Here is a 24,119-nt window from a genome sequence, read left to right as displayed (position 1 = left end):
TATATCAGGTTATATAAAGCACTTTAATTTATGTATTTATGGAATAAAAATTACCTGTGATTAATTTTTTTAAAATTAGTTGGTTATATAGATGGCATACGAATTTTAAAGGCAACTAATCGCTAACGTTTATAACTTGGTACACACTCCAAGGCGGGACTCTCTGTCTCATAAAACGCAAGACTGCTGATGGCCGTAAAGTTCAGATTTGGAGCCTCCGCACCACTGACGAACTCGTGCCGTCTTTTATTTCTATATTATATACTCGCACTACCCAGCGTTTCCTTTTGACCTCTCCGCGATTTACGAAACATTTTATAAGCCTTGTTTTCTATATAATCTATAATCTATGTCCTGCTTAAAGACCAGGCCTTACTAGAATTTCAGCAAGTTCAAGGGTATCCAGAGCTGAGCAGCTTTGCGTAAAAGATCAAAACATGTACCGCATTGTAGCAAATATATAATGATTTGATTTACTTATTCTGCGACACTCATTTGCTCTATTCGTGTAATTCTCCCTGCCCAAATTTGTTAGGACCTTTGACAAATTTGCCTGGGCTTAGATATGCTATGTCATAAAGGAACTTCTAAACACTTTTGTGTGTTGTGTGTGTATTAAAAAACATTTACTTAGTCGAGGTTACTACACAATTGATAAGTTCCTTAAATATATAAGCGCTTGGAGGCCATTCGATCAGCTTCCACCTTCACACAGGAAGTAAAACTATAAGAAATTGTAATGTTGTTTTCAAATGTAAATTATAACACTGTATGATGTGTTTTAAAAAGAGCAACTGTTGAGTTTCTTGCCGGTTTCTTCTCAGCAGAACCAGCATTCTGAACCGGTGGTAGATTCTAAATATTTGTGAAGTGCATTGTTGGCGATTTGTTAATCTTGAAAAAAAATATATTCTTAAAAAATATTTTATCATACTCGAAGATAAAGCTTTGTCTGTCACATAGACTCGTATATGTATAAGATAGTTAGGATTATAAGAAGGTATTTAAACGGCGTCCCAAAAATTCAGTCCAACGAAATTTTATTGGCCATTAACGTCGGGTCACAGGGCACCACTCGGGCAGGTATACAATTAAAGACTCCTCCTCTTGTTTACGCACATTTTATCTTTCACAAAACTAATTCTAGAGAAAATATTATGTTTCAAAATAAACGGGGCACATTGATTAACGTCTGCGAGATATTGCGTTGCGCGAAAAATAATAATATTTTCTTCGTAAACTTTCGCGTTTCGAGACGAAATTAGCCGTCGACGCGAAAAAACAACTTTTCTTCCTCTTTAGGGTTCTATAGTACAAGCTGAGATGAAATATGGGATTTCTTATTTTCGTATTGCGGAAAACCTAAGCAAATCTTGTCGATTATTTGATTAAGTTGATTACATTGTTTGATTAGGAACGTGCTATAGCGAGTTTTTTAGTATTGTGAGATACGGTATTTATTTTCCATATTATGTTACATTTTAGAACAAATGAAAAACCAACACCTGTGCTTTTTTTTAAATTCTTTACAAGATAGCCCTTGATAACAGTCTCATTTGATGGTAAGTGATGATGCAATCTAAGATGAAAGCGGATTTGTTAGGGGGAGGATGAAAATCCACACCCCTTTCGGTTTCTACACGACATCGTACCGGAACGCTAAATCGCTTGGCGGTACGTCTTTGACGGTAGGGTGGTAACCAGCCACGGCCGAAGCCTCCCACCAGCCAGACCTGGACCAATTAAGAAAACCTCAATCGGCCCAGCAGGGGATCGAACCCAGGACCTCCGTCTTGTAAATCCACCGCGCATACCACTGCGCCACAGAGGCCGTTGCTATCCTTAGCCTAATATATGCGTCGCACTTCTGGCCTAACATAGTACTAATGAGATAACTACTGAAGAGAAATAGACAAATTTTAACCAAATTCGTTAGTAAGTTCGTAATATCCGATTATTATAGCCTGCTCAAAAATCTTTAAAACCCGTGAGCACCATAGATTTTTAACATTCAGTGCGTGTGTTAGTAGAAGAAATTAGTTTATTTTCTCGCAACATCGAAAGGTTTTTTTTTATTTTTCTGGAAATTGGAATAAGGACCAGCTGACGCCACGCGCCGTTCCCGTAAGAAAACGGGGATAATTTATAGCCTAAACCCTTAGTCGTTAAATGGGCTATCTAACACTAAAATTTTTTAAATCGGACCAGTAATTCCTGAGATTAGCGCGTTCAATCAAACAAACAAACTCTTCAGCTTTATAATATTAGTATCGATTCAGGTAAAGCTTCACTATGCTTTCATTATCTTCATAAAAAAGTACATATCTCTTTTTCCTTGCACCATTAAAGTTTCTATTGTTTTTGGTAAGTTCTATATTAAAAGCTTTTTTGCATTGTTCCTATACTGCTTTGCTCTTTGCTCTTTTAACTTTAAAAATATTTAAGAGTATTTTTATGCTAAAGAACATAAAAAACTAAAGTTCTAATAGTTACTTTCACAGGAAGTAAAAGCAAAATAGTTCAATATGCGCTTTTTGTATGACGAGTATATTGCTTGCATCGTGTAGGGATAAAAAATAAATGATAGAATATTTTCGTATTGACATTCATTGCAAATAGCATAGTTAAATTGTATTACTTGATCGTCAGTGGCAGACATTATAAATAGGAAGACACTCCTTTTTCGTGTATTTAAATAGACTGACACTGAAATGTGATGAATTCTCGCTTCTTTTGACTCCTGCGCTGGAAATATGTACGGCGTTTACGGGTAAAGTATCTGTATAAATGTACAAAAGGAAATGCATAAATGACCTATATTGCGTCTGCAACTGTCAACGAATTAAAAATTTGTACTAACTTCCGGTACCACTACTTTAGTACTAGGTTTTTCGACATTTATTTTTAATCATCTATAACACTATAACAAAGCCGTACATTAATAATTAGTCGTAATCCATCATTTGTACCTGAAAAATTCCATTCACTCGCGTACTCACCTGTACCGCTCAGAAATGACGGCGTAGTGCTCAGAGCTATTTTCTGATATAGTAACAGCCTTCCAAGCGTTATTCATGTTGGTTCATTTCACATGTAATTTTTGTTCAAGAGCTTGTAGTCTATTAGTTAAAATCTTGACGAGTTAGCATGTAAATGTAATTTTAAGAACAGCTGTCGTACAATATTTGTAATGATTTTATTACAAGCAATGGTACTTAAGTGTTTCGCAGACGACTTTATGGCTGCGTTTACTTTTGTTAAGGGGAGATACCATTTTACGACCGTCTGTTTGTTTGTCCACATTTAATGACGTACTAATTTATTGTCCTCTAAATGAACTAAACATTACCTACTATATTATTGTTGTCTAATATCTATACTACAGCCATTCTTGATGATTACTGTTTTATTGTTGCGTATTACTTCGTCAAAGCAGGTTCAATAACAAAATCATCTAGTACCTAAGCCTTACTCAATCTTAGGTTCTGCACCTGATTGGAGTTTATTAATGGATACGTATGAGAAACATTATAAAATCCCAGTGGATATCGCTATTTTGAGATCTAGACCAGACATTTCCCTTTTGTCCAATCAAACTAAACGAATAGTAAAAATGGCTATGTATTTCTAAGGTTAAAAATACTGTAATTTGCGAAATAAAATAAACATCTACATTTTTGCTGTCTTTGTACTATTAGAACCAAAGTAATACTTGTACGTAAGATGTGTTTAGGTTGTAAACGGTTGTTTATAGGTAACATAAATTTGCTTTAAGTGGCCAAGATTACTTATGGAGTACAATTCTTTAAAAAGATAAACAAATTACAAGTTTTTTTAGCAATGAAACACGTAAGTAACAATCACACTTCTACAAAAAACTAGACTTATCTACGACACACTGGTTTTTTTTAATTTTTAATGTAAACTATATTTTAATGTTCCTAAACATCTAAACGTTATGTATATCAAGTAATTTCTTAACCAAAATTCATTCAAAACATAATATTCTTTAATTCTTTTCTTTCATCGTTATCTGTAAACCTTCTAAACGTAATATATAACTAGTAAAAATGTGAAATTAATTTCTTAACCAAAATTCATTCAAACACAATATTCTTTCATTTTCTTCTTTTAACGCAATCTGTAAGAATGGTGTTACGAACCGCAATACTGACAAGACTATACTAACTTAGTTGAAGCGCTTTCGTTTATGTTTAAAACTTGTTTGCAATTTTCTAAGATTGAGTTCAATACAAACAGTCGAGGAAGACGCTGTTTTATAGAAGCTATACGTTTTACTTCACACTAAATAGATGCTATTCTTTACTCCCTGCAGCTTCTTAAGGAGCCTACACACTTGTGGCTTAGACAATAAAATTAATGTATGTTGAAATAAGATTTTGTGACTGAAAACATAGAGAAGGCAGAGATTATAAAACTACGACGAAAATCTATTTTATTTAATTAAATTTGTGAACTACGAGTAAGTAATATGCTTACTGGCTAATATTTTGTAATAGAGTAAGATTCAAGCAATCTGACACATCTTATTTTCAAAAAGATGAAACCTCATGTGCTTTGTTTGTGAAGAAAGAAAACCTACATGTTTGTGAAGACTTGCTCTGTGACACCTGGGCTAACTGTGGAAAGGTATCTAAAAAAAGTGCTATTTAGTCCTCTTTGAAATATTGATGACTATGACATAAATTATTCAAAGTTTAGTAGTTGTGAGCTGATTCGAAGCATAATAGGATTTTTGTATTGCCAAGGATCTTAATTTTGGTGATTTGTTTGTGTTACACAAATTCAAATAAAATTAAGTTATTTTATGCTTCCCTTACAAACACTTTTGAAAAGTCAAGTCTTTAAATTAGACGGAAAGTGGTTTGCAAATACAAATTCTACTCAGAACATCCGTAAAATACCCAATTTTCCTAATTTAAGTCATCTTATGCACAAAAAAGAACAGAGTCAAGTGTTTCCATGAAATATTTGTATTAACTGACTATAATAATTAAAGTATAATGTGCAAGGCACTTTATAGTTACATCACACTTTGCTTTCCTGGTAGGAAATGCCTTTTTACTGCGCTTCTAAATTGGTAGTAACTCTTGTACATTCGCCTTAAGACTAAGTAAACTAGGAACGCGCATGATACATCAAACTGTAGGTACGCTCGGTTTAAATGTTACGAAGTTTCCTAACAGAGTATATGTGGCCGAGTAATTAATTGAGCATTATAAACAAAGTCCGTGTGGAACATTATGCAAAATAAAAGTATTTTAAAGTACAGAGTTAATTAACTTTATAGGGTGAATAATATTAACCAGAATTACCTCATCATACTTAATCTATATCTGTAATAATCACAAAAGCAATCACAAAATAAAAAAAACCGTGATAGCTTAGTGGATATGACCTCTGCTTTCGATTCGGAGGACGTAGGGGCATGCACCTCCAACTTTTCAGCTATGTGCATTTTAAGAAATTATATGTCACGTGTCTCAAACGGTGAAGGAAAAATATCGTGAGGAAACCTGCGTACCTAAGAATTTTCTTAATTCTCTGCGTGTTTGAAGTCTGGCAATCCGCATTTGGCCAGCGACGTGGATTAAGGCCTAACACCTCTCATTCAGAGACGAGACTCGTGCTCAATAGTGAGTCAAATATGGGTTGTTAATGATGATGATGATGTAAGTTTGTGAGGTTGTTGGAGTTAGTCTCTGGATCTACGGAACTGATTTTAAAGAGCAAGGTAGGTATCTACCCTCTGCGCCACGTTTTATTTATTTATACTTTATTTGCACACCACAACATAAGAAAAAACAAATAATAAGACAGAAAAAAGTATAGCACAGAAGTAAGATACAAAAGGCCTTAACGCTACGTAGCGATTTCTTCCAGGCAATCTTGGGTTTAGGAAAATACTAAAGCACGAAAAAACAGGTTGTATAAATAAAATACATACATTCAAATAATTACACACTAATACACAAACATTTTTATCAGTTAAAAAGATCATCATCATCATCATCATCATCATATCAGCCGATGGACGTCCACTGCAGGACATAGGCCTTTTGTAAAGACTTAAAAACATCACGATATTGAGCCACCTGCATCCAGCGAATCCCTGCGACTCGCTTGATGTCCTCAGTCTACCTGGTGGGGGTCGGCGAACACTGCGCTTACTAGTGCGGGGTCGCCATTCCAGCACTTTGGGACCCCAACGTCCATCGGCTCTTCAAACTATGTGCCCCGCCCATTGCCACTTCAGCTTCGCAACTCGTTGAGCTATGTCGGTGACTTTGGTTCTTCTGCGGATCTCCTCATTTCTGATTCGATCACGCAGAGATACTCCTAACATAGCTCGTTCCATCGCCGCTGTGTGACTCTGAACCTTCTTATGAGGCCCATAGTTAGCTACCAAGACTTGGTCGCTAACTATGTTAAAAAGAAAATTTTAATAAAATTAAACTACATACATAACTACATTGATACAAGTACGACTAACATAAGCGGCATTTGCTGGCTGTACGGTCAACGTTAAGTAGAAACGTAACTTCGTAATCTGCATTGTATGGCAAAGCTGGACAAAAGCTATTGAGTACACTGCCTAAACCCGTGCGTGAAGGCTTACAGGGGTTAAATTACTGTGGTCTTAAAGGCTTAATAAAGTTTTCACTATCAGGCTTGTTGAAACTCGAACGTTGTTGAAACTCCCGAACTCGTAAGTCTTAAAAGTTATATAGAAGTTTAAAGAGGTAAAAAAAAAACTATAATTTATATTAAACTAGCGGACGCCCGCGACTTCGTCCGCGTGGAATTTAGTTTTTCACAAATCCCTCGGGAACCATGGATTTTTCCGGGATAAAAAGTAGTCTTCGTGTTAATCCAGGCTATAATATAAAATGTTAATACGAAATTTCAGCTAATTCGGTTCAGTAGTTGAGGCGTGAAAGAGTAACAAACATTCATATTATCAAAATCATCAGTTTTCGCAAATCTCGAAACCATGGATTTTTTCGGGATAAAAAGTAGCCTATGTGTTAATTCAGCGTAAAATCTATTTCCATTCCAAATTCATCCCGGAAAAGTCCATGGTTCCCGCTGGATTTACGAAAAACTGAATTCCACGCGGACGAAGTCGCGGGCGTCCGCTAGTTATTAATACTTTTATGCAAATAATATAATACTTTTATGCAAAAAAAAAAACCAAGTCAAATCTTGAACTTTACAGTGTTAGTACCTTAATCTATAGAATTTGTCACCTACTTAGATATCATTTATTTTGTTGGCAAAATCGATAACAGCACACATTAAATTTGTGGTATAGAATTTGGCTCCCATTTTCATATTATATTTTGGTAGGTTATAAATTTATACTCCGGTCGAAATTCCAGAAGAAACATTTTTAAATGTATTATACTTTTAATCATCGTCATCTATTGTCCACTTTGATTAACTCTAGTAAGCAGACTAACCTAAATACTGATGTTGAATATATCTTTGAAGGCTTTCGCGTTCTCTCGTAAAACTTTTAGCACCTTACAACAGATGGCACTGGCAAAATTCTGGTCAAATTTATTAAAAACTAGTTCGATTACTATAAAATACAATTAATTAATAATATTCTATTATTTGTAAGCTGTTCCGGCCGTGGCTCTTGATGGTCGAAGAAATAAAAAGGCCGGAATAACGTAGACTCAGCTTTTTACTTTTGATTTGTGAATTAAAATACAATATTAAAAAGTGATGTTAATTTTAGCGCATGGTTTTAGGTTAGAATGACATTGACATATAATTTCTTTTTTTTTTGACATTTTTTAAAAGAAACGCAATGCACAGAGCTAAATAAAATAAAATCATAGAGTAATGCTTCGACATGCCCCCGGCCTTGGAAGATCCAACTTCCAATTACGTTGATGACGAATCGAGGAGAGGACAAATCTTGGAGAACGCGCGTCGTATCGTTCCCGACGACGTCTTGATGTCAGCTACCCTGCTGATGCCGTCACGACCAGGAATGGTAGCCACAACTCGTCCAATGTTCCATTTGAGTGGAGTAGAGTTGTCATCCTTAACGACGACCAGCGTGTTTGGTTCTAATTGTGCCTCGTTCTGTTTCCACTTAGTCCGCGTTTGTAGCTCCGATACATATTCTTTTGACCACCTTGCCCAAAAATGTTGACGTATTTGCTCTATCCGCTGGTATCTATCGAGTCTCAGCATAGGGACGTCGGTTAGTTCGGTGCTCACTGGCGCTGTCAGCGGTCGGCCAATCAGAAAGTGGGCAGGACTTAGAGGCAGGACATCTTGAGGATCTGTGGAGAGAGGGCTTAGTGGACGGGAGTTAAGGATAGCCTCTATTTGCGTTAAAACTGTAGTAAATTCCTCAAACGTGAGATGCGCGTTACCCAATGATTTTATTAAATGATGTTTACAAGATTTGACCCCAGCTTCCCAAAGGCCACCAAAATGAGGAGAATATGGGGGTATAAAGTTGAATTTAATATTTTGACTGATGGCATATTCAATGATGTCTGAAGAACAATTATGTAAGAACTTTCTAAAGTCGTTCATAAGGCCTATAAAATTTCCGGCATTATCTGAAAATATTTCCACTGGTTTTCCCCGCCTGGAAATTAGTCTTTTCAGCGCTAAAAAATATGCGTCTTTAGTCAGATCACTGACAAGTTCTAGATGAACAGCTCGAGTTGCAAAACAAACAAATAAACAAATATAACCTTTAATTAATCTCGCGCCTTTACCTTTACGGTTTAAAATGAAAACTGGCCCAGCGTAGTCTACACCGCAGCGGAAGAATGGAAATGAAGGCGTAATTCTTTCCTGGGGCAGGTTCCCCATTATAGGAGACAGTGTTTTGCCTTTAAAGCGCCTACAGGTAACACAGTCATGTATTACTCGCCTAGCGAGGTTCCTGCCACCTATCGGCCAGTATGACTCACGCACAGTATAAAGGAGCAGTTGTGATCCTGCATGGTGCAACTGTTTGTGCTCATGACGGAACAGTAGCACTGAAAACCAGTGTTTAGAAGATATAAGTATAGGATGCTTCTTGTCAAATGGAAATTCAGGTGAGTTTTTTAACCGTCCACCAACTCGCAAAATTTTATTTTTGTCCATAAACAAACTCAAATTAGATAGGCTATGTTTGGTTTTTAATTCGCTGTTATTCAGGATTAACTGATATTCTGTTGCGAAAGAATCTAACTGTGAAAAACGTATAAGTGTTGTATTTGCATTGTTGAGTTCATCGAGTGATAAAACACCAATTTTGCGAATATTATTACGGCGAGTATTATTAATAAAGCGCAACATATAAGCACAAGTGCGCCTCATGCGATTCAGTTGAGAGAAACGATTAAACGGGAACAAAGAATTTGTAGCGTCTACTATTAACGAATGTATCACCTTTGGTTTTAATTCTGGCAATAGCTCTGTCGACATTACAGAACACTGCTCTGAATCTTCCGTCGAGCTACTGAAATTAGCATCCTGAAGGAACGATGGCCCGTCCCACCAAAAGATAGAAGACGAAAGATCCTCCAAACGCATGCCTCGTGACACTAAGTCGGCTGGGTTTTGTTTTCCGTTTACATGCCGCCATACGGAACCTTTCGTTAATTCATGTATTTCCACAACCCTATTTTGTACAAACGTTTTTAATTTATTTGGTGCTAAGCGTAACCAACATAGTACGATCGTGGAATCACACCAAAAAATGACGTTATGAAACTGACAACGAAGCGACTCCCGCACTTTTTCGTATAGTCTTGCTCCAAGTAAAGCGCCACATAACTCGAGCCTTGGGATGCTGACTGGTTTCAAAGGGGTGACTTTACTTTTGGAGCATAATAGTTTGCAAGTGATTGTACCGCTACAAGCAATCGTTCGTACGTAGATGCACGCACCGTAGGCCGACTCCGATGCATCTGTAAAGATGTGCAATTCAAGATATTTATGGTCGTCACCTACAACATGTCGCGGTATACGTACTTGATTAAGCATAGGTAACGCGTTAGCAAATTGATACCAAACTACTTTGACATCGTGAGGCACTTCATCATCAAAATTTAGTTTCAATAACCATAGCCGTTGTAACAACACCTTAGCCGTGATAATAAATGGACTAAGTAATCCGAGTGGATCAAAAATTTGTGATATTATTGACATGATATATCGCTTAGTTAACTTGTGTGACATGTCATCATAATGCGATTCAAAATAAAATTCGTCACTCAAATTATACCAACCCAAACCTAATGTTTTTGAATTCACGTTCTCACCAAGAGATAGCATCTTTGACGGTGAATCAGAGCCTAATGTTTTAGCATCATTATAATTAAAATTAAATAACCACTTTCGTAGTGGAAAACAGCCAGACTGTAAGACATCTGCAGTTTGTTCGCAATAGTTTATTAAGGTGTGTTTATCGTCGTCACCTGTAATCAAGTCATCGACATAGAAATCCTCATTAATTATGCGTTGAATGTGTGGATTTGCACAATCTGAAGCTAGCTGCTTCAGGCACCTACAGCTGAGGAAAGGCGCTGACGCGGTTCCGTACGTGACAGTATTCAACCGATAAACACTCATTGGCTCAGATGGATGGTCGCGCCACAGGATGAGCTGTAAATCTCGTTGAGCGTCATCAACTAAACACTGTCTGTACATTTTTTCCACGTCTGCGCATGCTGTATACTTGTGCTGTCGGAATCGCAACAAAATAGAGACCAAGTCTCCTTGAATAGGTGGACCAACCATTTGGAGATCATTTAATGACACACCCGTTCCAGAGGGAGCGCTGGCATCGAAAACCACTCGTAACTTTGTAGTTGCCTTGTGCTCTCTGAAAACGCCATGGTGTGGCATAAAATAATGAGGACTGCCATAACTGTCTACTCGAGTCATATGCCCTAGCTCGATGTACTCGTGAATAAATTCACTATATAGTTGTTTATAATTGGGATTGCGTTGTAAGCGCTTCTCCAAAGCTAGAAACCTTCGTTCTGCTGTCGAGAATGACTCACCCAAGGCACTCGTATCAGGCGAAGTTTTAAAAGGAATGCATACAGAAAACCTGCCATCGTCATTGCGCATCGTAGTATTGACGAAGTGGTTCTCGCAGGCACGTTCCTCATCAGTGCGCGTATCGACGCCAGACTTGGATACCTCTTCGAGCTCCCAGAACTTTCGTAGTTGTATGTCGATTGACTGCGTTAAATTACAATGTAAATGATTAAAATTATAATTATTGTTGTGCGTATGTAAATTAAGAGGGCCGGAAATAATCCAACCGAAATGCGTATCTTGAAGGATGGGTCCGCTTTGTAATTTAATTTTATTTGTTTTTAACAATTCCCAGAATATGTCAGCGCCTATCAACAAATCAATAGTATGAGAATCGTAAAAACAAGGATCAGCTAGCTGAACATTGTCAGGTATAATAACCCGTGAGCTTTCACAAACAGCTGGCATAGATGTTGTAACACTCGGCAAAACAAAACAACGTAGTTGTGTGGAATAGACGGGGTTGATGCGCGATTTCACTGTAATGTCACATAGTTCTGATGTCTGTGTCACTAAGTTTCCAACACCTCGTATTTCCACTGTAGATGGTATTAATGGTAATTTAAGTTTATTACACAAAGATTTGCTAATAAAGCAGCGTTGACTCCCACTATCTAGTAGAGCGCGGGCTACCTGATAATTGTTGTAAAGATCTGCCACTTCAACTAGTGCCGTTGACAACAACACGGGTTGCACACATGGGGTTGCCTCGTACTGTTTAGTGTCAGTGTGGGCCTTGTTTACATGAATGGATTTACTACATTCATTGGCAACGCTTACATTTGACTCAGAAGCCAGTGTGGGAGTCGCGGCGGGGTGGAATGAAGTATGCACTGCACCTGCAGCAGCTGGAACAGCCCGATCATTACTTATTTGCGATGAATGATTTGATACAGACATCATATTGTTTATGTTTTCAGTATGAACCAAAGTATTGTGTTTCTTGTTACACAATCTGCACGGTCCAAACCTGCAATTAATATGGGAGTGGCCTGAACGTAAACAATTTATACATAGATGCTTAGATTTAATTAAAGCTAATTTCGAGTCTATACTAGAATTAATAAACTTCTCACATGAGTAGATGGGATGTAAAGCATTGCAAGACGGGCAGTTTTTTTTGTAGTTATTATTATTGTTGGACTGTGGCTTGTTTGTGGATGTTAAGTTACAATGAACGTTCGGCTTGGAATAGCGTGTATTGGCTGTGGTGCCGTGGTATTTATTGTGTGACACTAGCAGCGTTTCAAGCATATCAGCCCGGTCTTTCAAGAACTGAAGCAACTGTTCAACTTTGAGCGATGCATTTGGTTTGCCGCTACTAGAAAACAATGTACTTTTGTGTTGTTCCCATTCACGCTCGGTGGTTTGATCCAACTTAGACACAACCATGTAAATAATTAAGGTGTCCCAAGAGTCTGTAGGCTCACCGAGGATTTTTAATGAACGTAAGTTTTTTAATACACTATCTATTAGTTTTCGAATTAATGCGGGTGATTCCTTGCTGAGTGTTTGCAAGTTAAACAGAGACTTAACATGGTTATGTATTAACAGCCTAGAATTGTTGTATCGGTTTAGTAATAATTCCCATGCGACCTCATAATTATCACTAGAAAATTCCAACGAATCTATTACAAGCTCTGCACTACCCTTAAGGGAAGATTTTAAATAGTGGAATTTTTGTATGTTGCTAATTTCATTAGAGTTATGTACTAAAGATAAAAATGTATCTCTAAACTCAAGCCAGTGTTCATAAGAACCGTTAAAGGTAGGCATGGTGATAGTAGGCAGTTTAACAGAGTTATGTTTATTATTAGTGTTTTGCAGGGAACTATTTGAGGCGCTGTTTTTAGTAACTAAACATTCTGCTTGAGCTAACGCACTATAATAATTATTCTCAAATAATTCTCTCTCTGTGAGCTGTTCATCTAGATCTGTATCAGGTATATACTCTTCTAAATCAGTTTGTACTTTATTATACTCAATAAAAAGATTATTAACGCCCTGTATGCGTAACTTAAGATCTGCGATTTGTTGACTATGTAAAATGCTTTCAGAACTCAATAAATTAAGAAAATTAATGAATTTAGTGAATCTTCCTTTAATAATTCCACGTTTTTTAATAAAATCACGTATTTTAGCATCTTCACTAGCTCTGTAAGGCGATCTGTCACGGGATTTCCCGCCAGTTTCAGAAGTAGGCAAACTCATTTTGGTGGCAATGAAAAACTGAAGTACTCACGATTGATACAAAAGCGTAGGCACAGGTGCTAGCTGCGACACTGTACAGCTGGATCACAACTAGACGGGTAACTCGCATTCACCGAACACTGAAATCAGTTTGAAGCGCAAGATTAACACAAAGAAAAGGCGGATTAGTTTGGGAATAGGATGGCTGACTGACCGTACCTTTGCGCTTTATTAGTAGTAGGTAGCATCCACCGTATATCTCCAGGCTTGATGTGTACTTTTATCCAGTTGATTAGTTTAGTCTTCGTAGATTTCCGTCGAAACAATACGATGTATCCAGACGATCGATGGTTCAAATCTTGATAGAATTTGGCGTAGAAGGACCAATGTTCCGGCCGTGGCTCTTGATGGTCGAAGAAATAAAAAGGCCGGAATAACGTAGACTCAGCTTTTTACTTTTGATTTGTGAATTAAAATACAATATTAAAAAGTGATGTTAATTTTAGCGCATGGTTTTAGGTTAGAATGACATTGACATATAATTTCTTTTTTTTTTGACATTTTTTAAAAGAAACGCAATGCACAGAGCTAAATAAAATAAAATCATAGAGTAATGCTTCGACATAAGCTATTAACTGAAATTGTAAATCTTATTAGATTAACTATCATATAAGTTGTATAAGGAAAAATATTAAAACCAGTTTGGTGGATCTAAAACACGTATTCAGAATCTTGACAAATTCGTATTCCATTGACTTGAACGATATCTTTTTAAAGAAAACGTATTTAGTGAGAAATAAATACTTGTTGTGTGATGTGCTCTAGTTATATAAAATACGTATAACTAAAAACATTTTAGTGCTAGTGTTGGTGAACGTTATGGTAACCGATTAGAATGATGTTGTTTATTTATAATATGACACGAAAATCTGTTTAAGTGTATGAAAAAATGAAAATGAATAAAATAATCATACAAATACTAATACATTTGACGTTCTTAATTCATGGATACATGTTACAAGGCGCTCACAGCATTCCACAGTATAAAATCGAATTTTGTCACGGTAACCCTAATATATATGCAACGTTCAGACCCGGAGCGTACAGTGGATACGATGTATGGATAAATAAAAGACTTGCAGTGACGACACAAATTACAGTAAAGTTAGATTCCGGATCCACCATAGATCTTGTAAGTGTGATCATCTCCAATAATAATTAAAAATCCAAAGTAATATACAGGGTGCTCGGGAGTATTTCCCATAACTTCAAAGTCAGGCCACTTCATCATCATCATCATATCAGCCGATGGACGTCCACTGCAGGACATAGGCCTTTTGTAAGGATTTCCAAACATCACGATACTGAGCCATCTGCATCCAGCGAATCCCTGCGACTCGCTTGATGTCGTCAGTCCACCTGGTGGGGGGTCGGCCAACACTGCGCTTACTAGTGCGGGGTCGCCTTTCCAGCACTTTGGGACCCCAACGTCCATCGGCTCTTCGAACTATGTGCCCCGCCGATTGCCACTTCAGCTTCGCAACTCGAAGAGTGTCCTGAACGACGTTAGTTTTTCATGTTTTTGGACTTTCATTCGTTAATTTATAAAATACTACCAGCCTATTAAAAAATATGCCTTATAGCACTCGGGAATAGTGTAGCTTTCCAACAGTGAATTTTTTTTCAAATCGGTTCAGAAGTTCCAGAGCCTATTCAATACAAACAAACAATCAAATCTTTTCTCTTAATATAAGTTAGTATAGATTAGCAGATGTCCAGGATTCCGTTTGCGTGAAATTTGGCGTTTGAAGCGTTTGGGTCACATAAATTTATATTTAGCTTAATTGGTTTGGACAAGCGAGTGGTCTTATAAGATTTTCGTTTTGGTACGAACGTGTCTTACCTAACTTTTCTATTTCCAGGGAAGGGATTTAAGATTTTCAGCGGAGAAGGATACAATCAACAATATTTTTACTTTTATTGTTATCAAAGATGTCGAACAATTATCTTTTACGGTTAAAGGTCGACATTCACCAAATCATCCACCTTATATTATAAGTATTAAAATTGATGGCGTTGAAAATTGTAATGATCCAGATCGGGTAAGATACATTTTGTAAATTGTAATTGTATTTAGTTTTACAGTTTTAAATTGAAACTTTGTTTAGAGTTACTTTCAAGGACATGTTTATGGAGGTATTGCGATGCGATTTGATAAAGCCCCAGATAAATTTTGTGGAAGACGTAGAATCTATCGACGATATACCGAACTAATTGTTGGTGGTTCTGCGACTAAGGCTGGCGATTTTCCTTGGCACGCTGCTATATTGAGACTTAAAGGATCTACTTTGAAGTATACATGTGGAGGAACCCTTATATCCAAATTTACAGTTTTAACTGGTAAGCCTGCAAATCACTTGCTTTAATTTTACTTTTCAATATAGTATAGCTGTTATTAAAGAAAGTATGTGTGTAAGTAAGTATATAAGTACAGTAGAACCCATTTAATACGATTTCGCAGGGACCCAACTAAAAACGCGTCTTAGACGGGAAAGCGTATTACGGAATAGGAGTGGGGGTTAGTGAAAAATATAACGACTAATGTTCATACATAGTTATAAAAAAATAGTGTACTTGGTGTAAAGACAATCTAAGTATGCTACTTAAAGTAATCACTTATTCTGGTATGACTAAAAGATTTTGATACATTAGCAATTACGAATTTTTCAATTAAATTTTACTTTTGCAGTGCGTCTTCAAAATTTTCAGTTTAGAATCGCATCACGTCAAGGGTCGTTTGCTGTCAGGGTCTTTCAGTTCTTTAAGATATCATGTATTAGTCTTGTCCTGCAATCTTTATGATGTTCTGATCTATCTGTTGAAATTTATTCATCGTATTTAGAATTGTGTGAAGGTGTATAAAACGGGATTATGAATCGTATTAAGCGTTAGGAAATATATGAAACCATGTCTCAAGTTGTAGAGACTGGCGTAAAATGATGTATTATGCGGGAAATCGTTTTAAGCGTGATCGTCTCAAGCGGGTTCTACTGTATGAATATTCTATAATGCTACGTATTCATTAGATGTTTATAAGACGAGCAATGCTTAACCAAATATTATGATTTTTATTTACCAGCGGCCCATTGCGCAGCAATTAGCGGTGCGCCTCTGAATCCAGAAGCTTTGAAAGTAGTGTTGGGAAAATATTATTTAAACGCACAGGATATAGCATTACAAGAAAAGAATGTTGGTAACAAAAACAAATTCTACTTTAGATATTTAATAAACGATTTAGGTAAAAATTAATTCCACATTCTTAAATTTTTAATTTATTCTTTGACTGCATCATCATTTACCATCAGGTTAGATTATAGTCAAGGGCTAACTCGTAAAGAAAAAAAATAAATTAAAAATTTAAAAACCCCCACACACACAAAAACCTTAGTTTACAAATACTTTAAGATTGTGTTTTTTATAATTATTTTTTACTTTTTAAATGAAATTCAGCTTTTTGTGTTTGAGAAAAATAGATAAAACGATAACTTTTTACTTATTATCTTTATGCTATTTTCAGATTTTCAAAATTATAATTCATGATGATTTTAATCACAAGTCACTAGACAATGATATAGCTTTGTTAATATTTACAACTGAAGCCGCTTACAATAATCATGTCCAGCCGGCATGTGTGTGGTTTCACGACATCTATGATCATATCGGAACAAACAAACTTAATGGCACGGTAAATAGTAATTTTGCTAAAATATTTTTCTTACCTCACACTTTTGACGAAAATGCCACGGTAAAGTTTTCCTACAGCTTTCCTTCTCAACTTGATAATACAGAATGGCTTTAATTTAAGATTTAAGAGCGCGCAGAGTGTCGGTACGATATGGATAAAATTCGAAGCGCAAACGAGACGCCGAATTATGACTTTCACGTGAGTGAAAAGCACGGAGCGATTGACGCGCGACGCAAATTTATGACGTGAGCGCCAAAATCATTTTTACCTAATTGCAAGTAAATTAAACAACATAACGAAAAACAAAATGGCCATGTTAAAGAAATATACCTAATTTTCTATACAAAACAAAAATTTAAGAAAATAAGTTTGCTTTTCCTGAGATTGAAAGCAATATGTGAGCAAAACATGTATTTTTCAAAAAAATGAACTATCGAGAAAAGTTTTACAAATTGTGTATTTTGTACAGTCATAACGAAGGTAACACTTTGAAATATGGTTTACCGAAATATCAGGTTTCTACTTTTTCAGAATCTGAGATCCAGAACCATTTGTAACCACCAAATTACATATTGCACACTCTTATGAGAAAATACAAGTTTTCATTACAATATTTTTATAGGTAGTCGGTTGGGGCTTCGATAATACAGACAGTCTGTCAGAAACTCTAAAATCTGCTGTTATGCCTCAACAACAAGATATCACGTGTATACGATTCGATCCTATTTTCTACAGCAATACTTTAAATGGCAAAAAGTTTTGTGGTGGATACGGAAACGGTAAGACACCAACATTACAAGATTATTAAAAAAATCTTTTTGACAAAATCTTCAAAGATGCATTGCTGAGACGAATATCTTAGCATTCCATGGATTCACCGTGCGGGTGCCGGGTCCATCGCGTGGTAGAGAGAAAAACACCAAGCAAAGTCCAGGACTTGTGACTACAGGATGTAGGGTTAAGGAATTCCTAGACGATCGATCAACACTCCCTACCTATCCAAATTTGGTAAGATCCTATTAGAGCAGCTTTGGATACTAAGCATTATTATAAAAATTATGTAATGACTTTTTATGTACATAAAATGTTATAAAGTAAAAAAATATTTTATTCATTTTAGAATCAAACAAAAGCTTGTTTAAAAAGTTTTTTTTACTTTTATTTAATAGCAGCGTTTTACCTGAAATAAAACGCATATTAAAATACTTACCTCACTGGAAGCTTTTATATTGAGAGTAGCATTTCCGTTTCCGTCGATTTCATACCAGTTTTCGTACTTTTATTGACGTCACGTCTGGCTATGTGGCGCCACCTGGCGGTGTCGGGCTCGGGAAGTTTCGTAAATCGCTGAGCGCGACTTTAGCTCATTGGCTCAATATATCACCAGGCAGGAATTACTTAAAGCTTCCAGTGAGGTAAGTATTTTAATATGCGTTTTATTTCAGGTAAAACGCTGCTATTAAAATATTGACCGTAACTGGAAGCTTTTATATTGAGAGCCTGTTTGTTTTCGCCTGGTGACGCCACGTTATGATATTATTTCGCCAATGTGATTATTAAAATAAAACTTTTTATAACAATATTATCTCTAATTCGATTAGACTTTATTTAGAGAACAAGCTAGTGACGAAGCTTGACTGTGTCTGTGCATAATACAATAGTCCATTTTGTTAATAATGCATTTTGTTGTTTATAATGCATTTTGTTGAATAGCCAGTAATAAGTATCTACTGTCTGTGGATATTTTTTATTTAAACTGTCATCTCTTGGACATTCAAGTGTCATAATATGTCATCAGCTATTCACTATATTTTACAAATATTAATAAATTTTAAGGATTTCATCATATAATTGATATTCACACAAAATTTAGGAAAAACACTGCTGACCGATATAGTCGTTATGAAGATTTCTTACGTGACGTCTTTACTCATTTATTTTACGAATTTTGTTTCAATTGATTTCGTGATCACATTGAATTTGACTGTGTTTTCATGATCGAGCTTGCTCTCATGAGCCAGTCCACGTGAGTTGAGACGAAATTCGTATCGCGCGCGTTTCCCCGGCCCCGTCGCCGCCGCTGCTCCCACGTTGCTGACCTCGCCGGGCCCGCGCCCGGCTCGAGGAGGCGCGTCGGTCGAGCGCCGCGTCCACCACTCACCGCGGAACTCCGTGCGCTAGTATGTTGCGCTCCTTTCATTTGTAAAGGAACCCGCAGCATACACTACTCTCCATCTACACCCTTCTATCCACAAGGGAAAAACGAGTAGTAGGAACAACAAACAAACAGCATGGCGGAGGGGAGCGACCCCCCGCCCCCCACCCGCCGTCACCGCCGAGGTCGAGCAGGGCCGGCACGCGCCATAGTGTGCCGAAACCTGTTCGATGGGACAACCATCCCATTCACCCGGCCTACCACTCCGGCCTTTCTACCACCGCGTCAACAAGCCGCCGACTCGGAAACGGCCGGCGCCGCCACCGCTATCGCAGCCGTCGTATCTGAGTATACGACCGGCGCGGATAGCGCGAAGCGGCCCAGGCCCGAGTTCTCTTCAGGCTCGTCTGTCGGGCAAGAAGACAAGCGGCTGAAACTCAGCCAACGCATGGCCCAGCGAGGTACGCCGAGCTCGCCCATGCGGTATAGCAGTATATCTTCAGCATCGACGTCGGCGCACAACTCGACCGACGACAGCGACGCTGACCCAGCCATTACAACCTACGACCGCCGCCGCTCCAAAATGCGAAGTACTCTGCCGCGCATATCATCCGCGCAGACATCGCCGGAGAGGAGGGACACCCCGCCGCCGCGCGCCTTACCGCCGCGCGCCTCACCTCCCCGCGCCCGGCTACCGCGCGCCTCACCGCCGCGCGCCGCACCTCCCCGCGCCTCACCGCCGCGCGCCTCTCCATCGCGCGTCTCATCGCTGCGCGCCTCACCTCCCCGTGCCTCACCGCCGCGCACCTCACCTCCCCGCGCCCAGCAGCCACACGTCTCGTCCACGCATGAACCAGCGCAACAATCCATGAAGCCACGACTACGCAAGAAGCGAACCATATCAGCGCGAAATTCCGCGCGACGCCTCGCAACGATGCGCGCATCGCCTCCGAGCGTCCCGCCGCTGCGCTCGCCCGAGCGACGCGCCTCGACGTCGCGCTCGCCCGAGCGAGGTACTTCGAATACCTCTCGACTTGGCCTGGTGTTGAGCGACTCCTCATCCGAGGACACGCCCACACAGCGCCCAGCATCACCGCGCTCGCCGGTGCGGCGCGCACCGTCTCCATACCCGCCTGTGAGACGCACTCCGTCGCCGCGACCGACCGCACAGCGCGCGCCGCGCGCATCGTCGCCGCGCGCGCCCGCGCAGCACACACCATCACCGTGCACATCTGCAAAGCACGCACCATTGCCGCGCGCGCCCGCGCAGCGCACACCATCGCCGTGCAAGTCTACAAAACGCACACCATCGCAGCGCGCGCCCGCGCAACACGCATCACCGCAATGCGCGACCGCGCAGCGCGCACTATCGCCGCGCGCGCCCGAGCCGCGCACACCACCATCGCACGCGCACGCGCAGCGTGCATCGTCGCCGCGCGCGTCCGAGCAGCGCGCACTGTCGCCGCGCGCACCGTCGCCACGCGCGCCTGCGCATAGCGCATCTCTATCGCCACTCCACCCGTCAGCCGACGTATCCATGCGTACCACGGGAGGCCAAAACGCCTCGCCCGGACGATCGCGACCCGACATCGGCTCTCAATCGACGAGTTATGCCGGGTTTGCTTCGCCTGGCCGCACGGCCGCCTCTCCCATGGAGACGTCACGGCCCATAACACCGCAGCCGTCGACCTCCTACGCTGCAGCCGCCGCATCTCCCGCTGCGCCACGAGCTGCGCGTGCCACACCACCTCCGAGCCAGCAGCCCCAGCCTGCCGCTCCTACCCAACCACGCTCAGCCTACCCGCCCTTGGTGGTCGAGTGCCTACCCAATTGGCCTAGGCACTTCGAGGAACTAAGGCGCAAGATCGGCCATGCACCGAACGCTAGGCCGCTCGGGAGAGGAGTCCGCTTCTTACCAAAATCCGAAGAGGAATATAGGGCAATCCAGCGCCACCTCGTACAGGCCTCCGCGCAGGACCAGAGCATTTCCTGGTTCTGCTACACCCCAGACGCGGAACGGCCTATGAAGGTGGCCGTGCGAGGACTGCCCTACGAGACCCCGAACGAAGACGTCGTCAGGGGCCTCCAATCTTTGGGCTTTCCCGCAGACGCCGCCCGTGCTTTACCACCACCAAGAGGAAAGCACGGGTGCACATACTTCGTCACCTTGGCACACATGCCGAACGAAGATATGCAGCGGCTCTATCGGGTGACGGAGCTGCTCAACATGCCCCAAATAACCATCGAGGGATGGAGGGGGGGAAAGAAACCCCCCCAATGCCATAGATGCCAAATTTTTGGACATTCATCGGCAAACTGCCACCGCCCCATTAAGTGTGTGCGGTGTGCAGGCCCTCACGCCGCCAGCGAATGTCCCCGGCCAAGGGACGAACTGCCCACCTGCGCGAACTGCGGGAAGGCACATCGGGCAAGCGACATGGCTTGCAAGGTGTTGAAAAAGGAGGCAAGAAAGAGGGGTATTACTCTCCCCCCTCCTCGCCCAGGAGCACAGCAACACCAGCAGGCCAGACGCGACCCGCAGCCGGCACGAGTACCCCAACAAGCACCACCTACGACCCAGCGCGCTACCGACAGAAGACAGCAGCAGACAACTTCCAACCAGGCTGCAGCCAGTACTCTGATCCCGCCAGCAAACCCGCCTACGGAAAGGGGAAAGGCGCCGCGCAGCAGACGCGGACGCAGAGGCGGCCGTCGTCACCAAACAGAGCCTGCAGCGGCATCGACCCCCCACCCGCAAGCGGAAGCGGCGGAAGTACCGGCCGAACCACCTTTTCGGCCAGTCCCAGAACAAACCGAGGGACCTGCTCAACCGGACCGTGAAGTGCCCACGACGGAAGCAGAAACCACACCACCAGCTCCATCAACCTCCAGACCACAGGGTGTTGGCGAAGCACAGGCGGCGCCGACCCCAGCCCCCAAACCACAACGCCCTACTCACAGGAGAACAAGAATGGGGCCACAGCCAACAACCTCAACCGAGACTCCACCTCAAGCCCCACCATCAGCCCCCCCCACGAACCAGGGGGAAGCCACGCCCACCCTGGACCTATCAGCCATAGTCCGGGTGGTAGTGGAAGCGCTGATGGCCGGGCTGACCGTATACCTCCAGGGCCAGGGACCGGTGGCGGCCATTCAGACAGGAATGGCAGCCTTACTCCGTCACATCACCAACTAAGAGTAATCTATTGGAACCCAGGCGGCATTAAGGGCCGTATCAGAGAGCTCATCACAATTACCCAGTTGCAGGACGCTCATGTCGTCCTCCTGGGAGAAACGAAGCTCCACAACAACTTCGAGCTTCGTGTCCCCAACTTCTTCGTGTACCGTCGCGACGAAGTCTCCCCCAGAGGAAATGCCTATAGAGGCACGGCGGCTCTGGTGAGGAGAGACTTAGTACACGAGGAACTGGACCACACTCCGTACCGATCCCTACGTACACAAGGAGTACGGATCCAGATTGGAGAAAAAGAGCTCCACCTGTATGCCGCCTACAAACCACCAAATGAAGAATACCACGGCATGGACGTCCAGGCACTGCTGGAACCACAACGCCCTACACTGGTCGTGGGTGACCTTAACGCGAAACACCCGGCTTGGGGATCGCGCGTCATCAATACGGCTGGAAGGGCGCTCCTGGAAGACAGCGAGAATCGCCAGTTTGGGGTGTTGGCTCCATCATCGCCGACCAACATCCCAACAGATCCCAACAGGCAGCCCGACATACTGGACATCGTGCTGCACCACAGGATTGACCACCCGCTCAGTGTCGACGTCATATATAACGCCGACACGGAACACCAACCAATTATGGTCACGCTCAACCTCCAGCGCGACTGCACGATACCGAGACCCCCCAGGACCTCAACAGACTGGGAGAGATATGCAGACGCGCTGTCGAAGCTAGAGCTCACAGGCCCTTTCACGACCCCGCTAGAGGTCGACCGAGCTACGGAAACCCTGACGGAGGCCATCAAAACCGCCAAGGACGAAGCCACGTCAACCCTCCGCCACCCCGGCCGTCGAGACCTGCTGCCGAGCTCGCTTCGGCGCATGTTCGAAGACAAACGCGCCCTACGAAAACTGTGGGCGCGAACTCGCTGCCCGAGAGTGAAGCGCAACCTCAACCACCTTGCGGAGAAGATAGTGATAGCTTTGGAGAACCACGCCGCCGATGACTGGGACAAACAAATCGACGCGGCGTCGGAGTCCGAAACTTCACTGCATCATCTCTGCAAGACGCTTACTAAAACGACCTCACCCGTCTACCCGCTGCTCGACAGCGAGGGAAGACGAAGATACTCCGCCAAAGATAGATCGGAAATTCTGGCGGAGTATATGGAACACCAGTTCAATCCGAACCCACCGGCCACAGATCCTACAACAACCGAGCACATTGCAGCGATCGAACACCAAATTGAAGAGTTCCTCACAACCCAACCTCTAACGCTCCGGGGCGACTATTTCATCTCCCCGTCTGAACTGAGGAAAGCCGTCTGCCAACTACCCAAAAGGAAGGCGGCGGGTTATGATGGAATTCCGATCGCCGCAATCCAACAGCTGCCAAGAAGAGGCCTTGTAGCTCTCACGAGACTCTTCAACGGAGTACTTCGCACCGGGCACTTTCCCGAAATATGGAAACGAGGAAAGGTTGTCACCATCCCGAAACCAGGAAAGGACCGTCGTCTCCCAGGAAGCTACCGTCCGATCACACTTCTGCCACACATCGCCAAGCTGTTCGAGCGTCTGCTGCTGCGAAGGCTGTCTCCCCACATTCAACTGCGAAATGAGCAGTTCGGCTTTCGCAGCAACCATTCTACGACGCTCCAGCTGGCTCGAGGACTTCACTTCATCGCCAGTGAGAAGAATAAAGGGCACTGCACCGTCGGAGTCTTCCTCGACATAGAGAAAGCCTTC

Source organism: Bicyclus anynana, chromosome 2, assembly GCF_947172395.1.
Source record: "Bicyclus anynana chromosome 2, ilBicAnyn1.1, whole genome shotgun sequence".
NCBI classification, from domain to species: domain Eukaryota; kingdom Metazoa; phylum Arthropoda; class Insecta; order Lepidoptera; family Nymphalidae; genus Bicyclus; species Bicyclus anynana.
Note: the sequence above shows the minus strand (reverse complement) of the source record.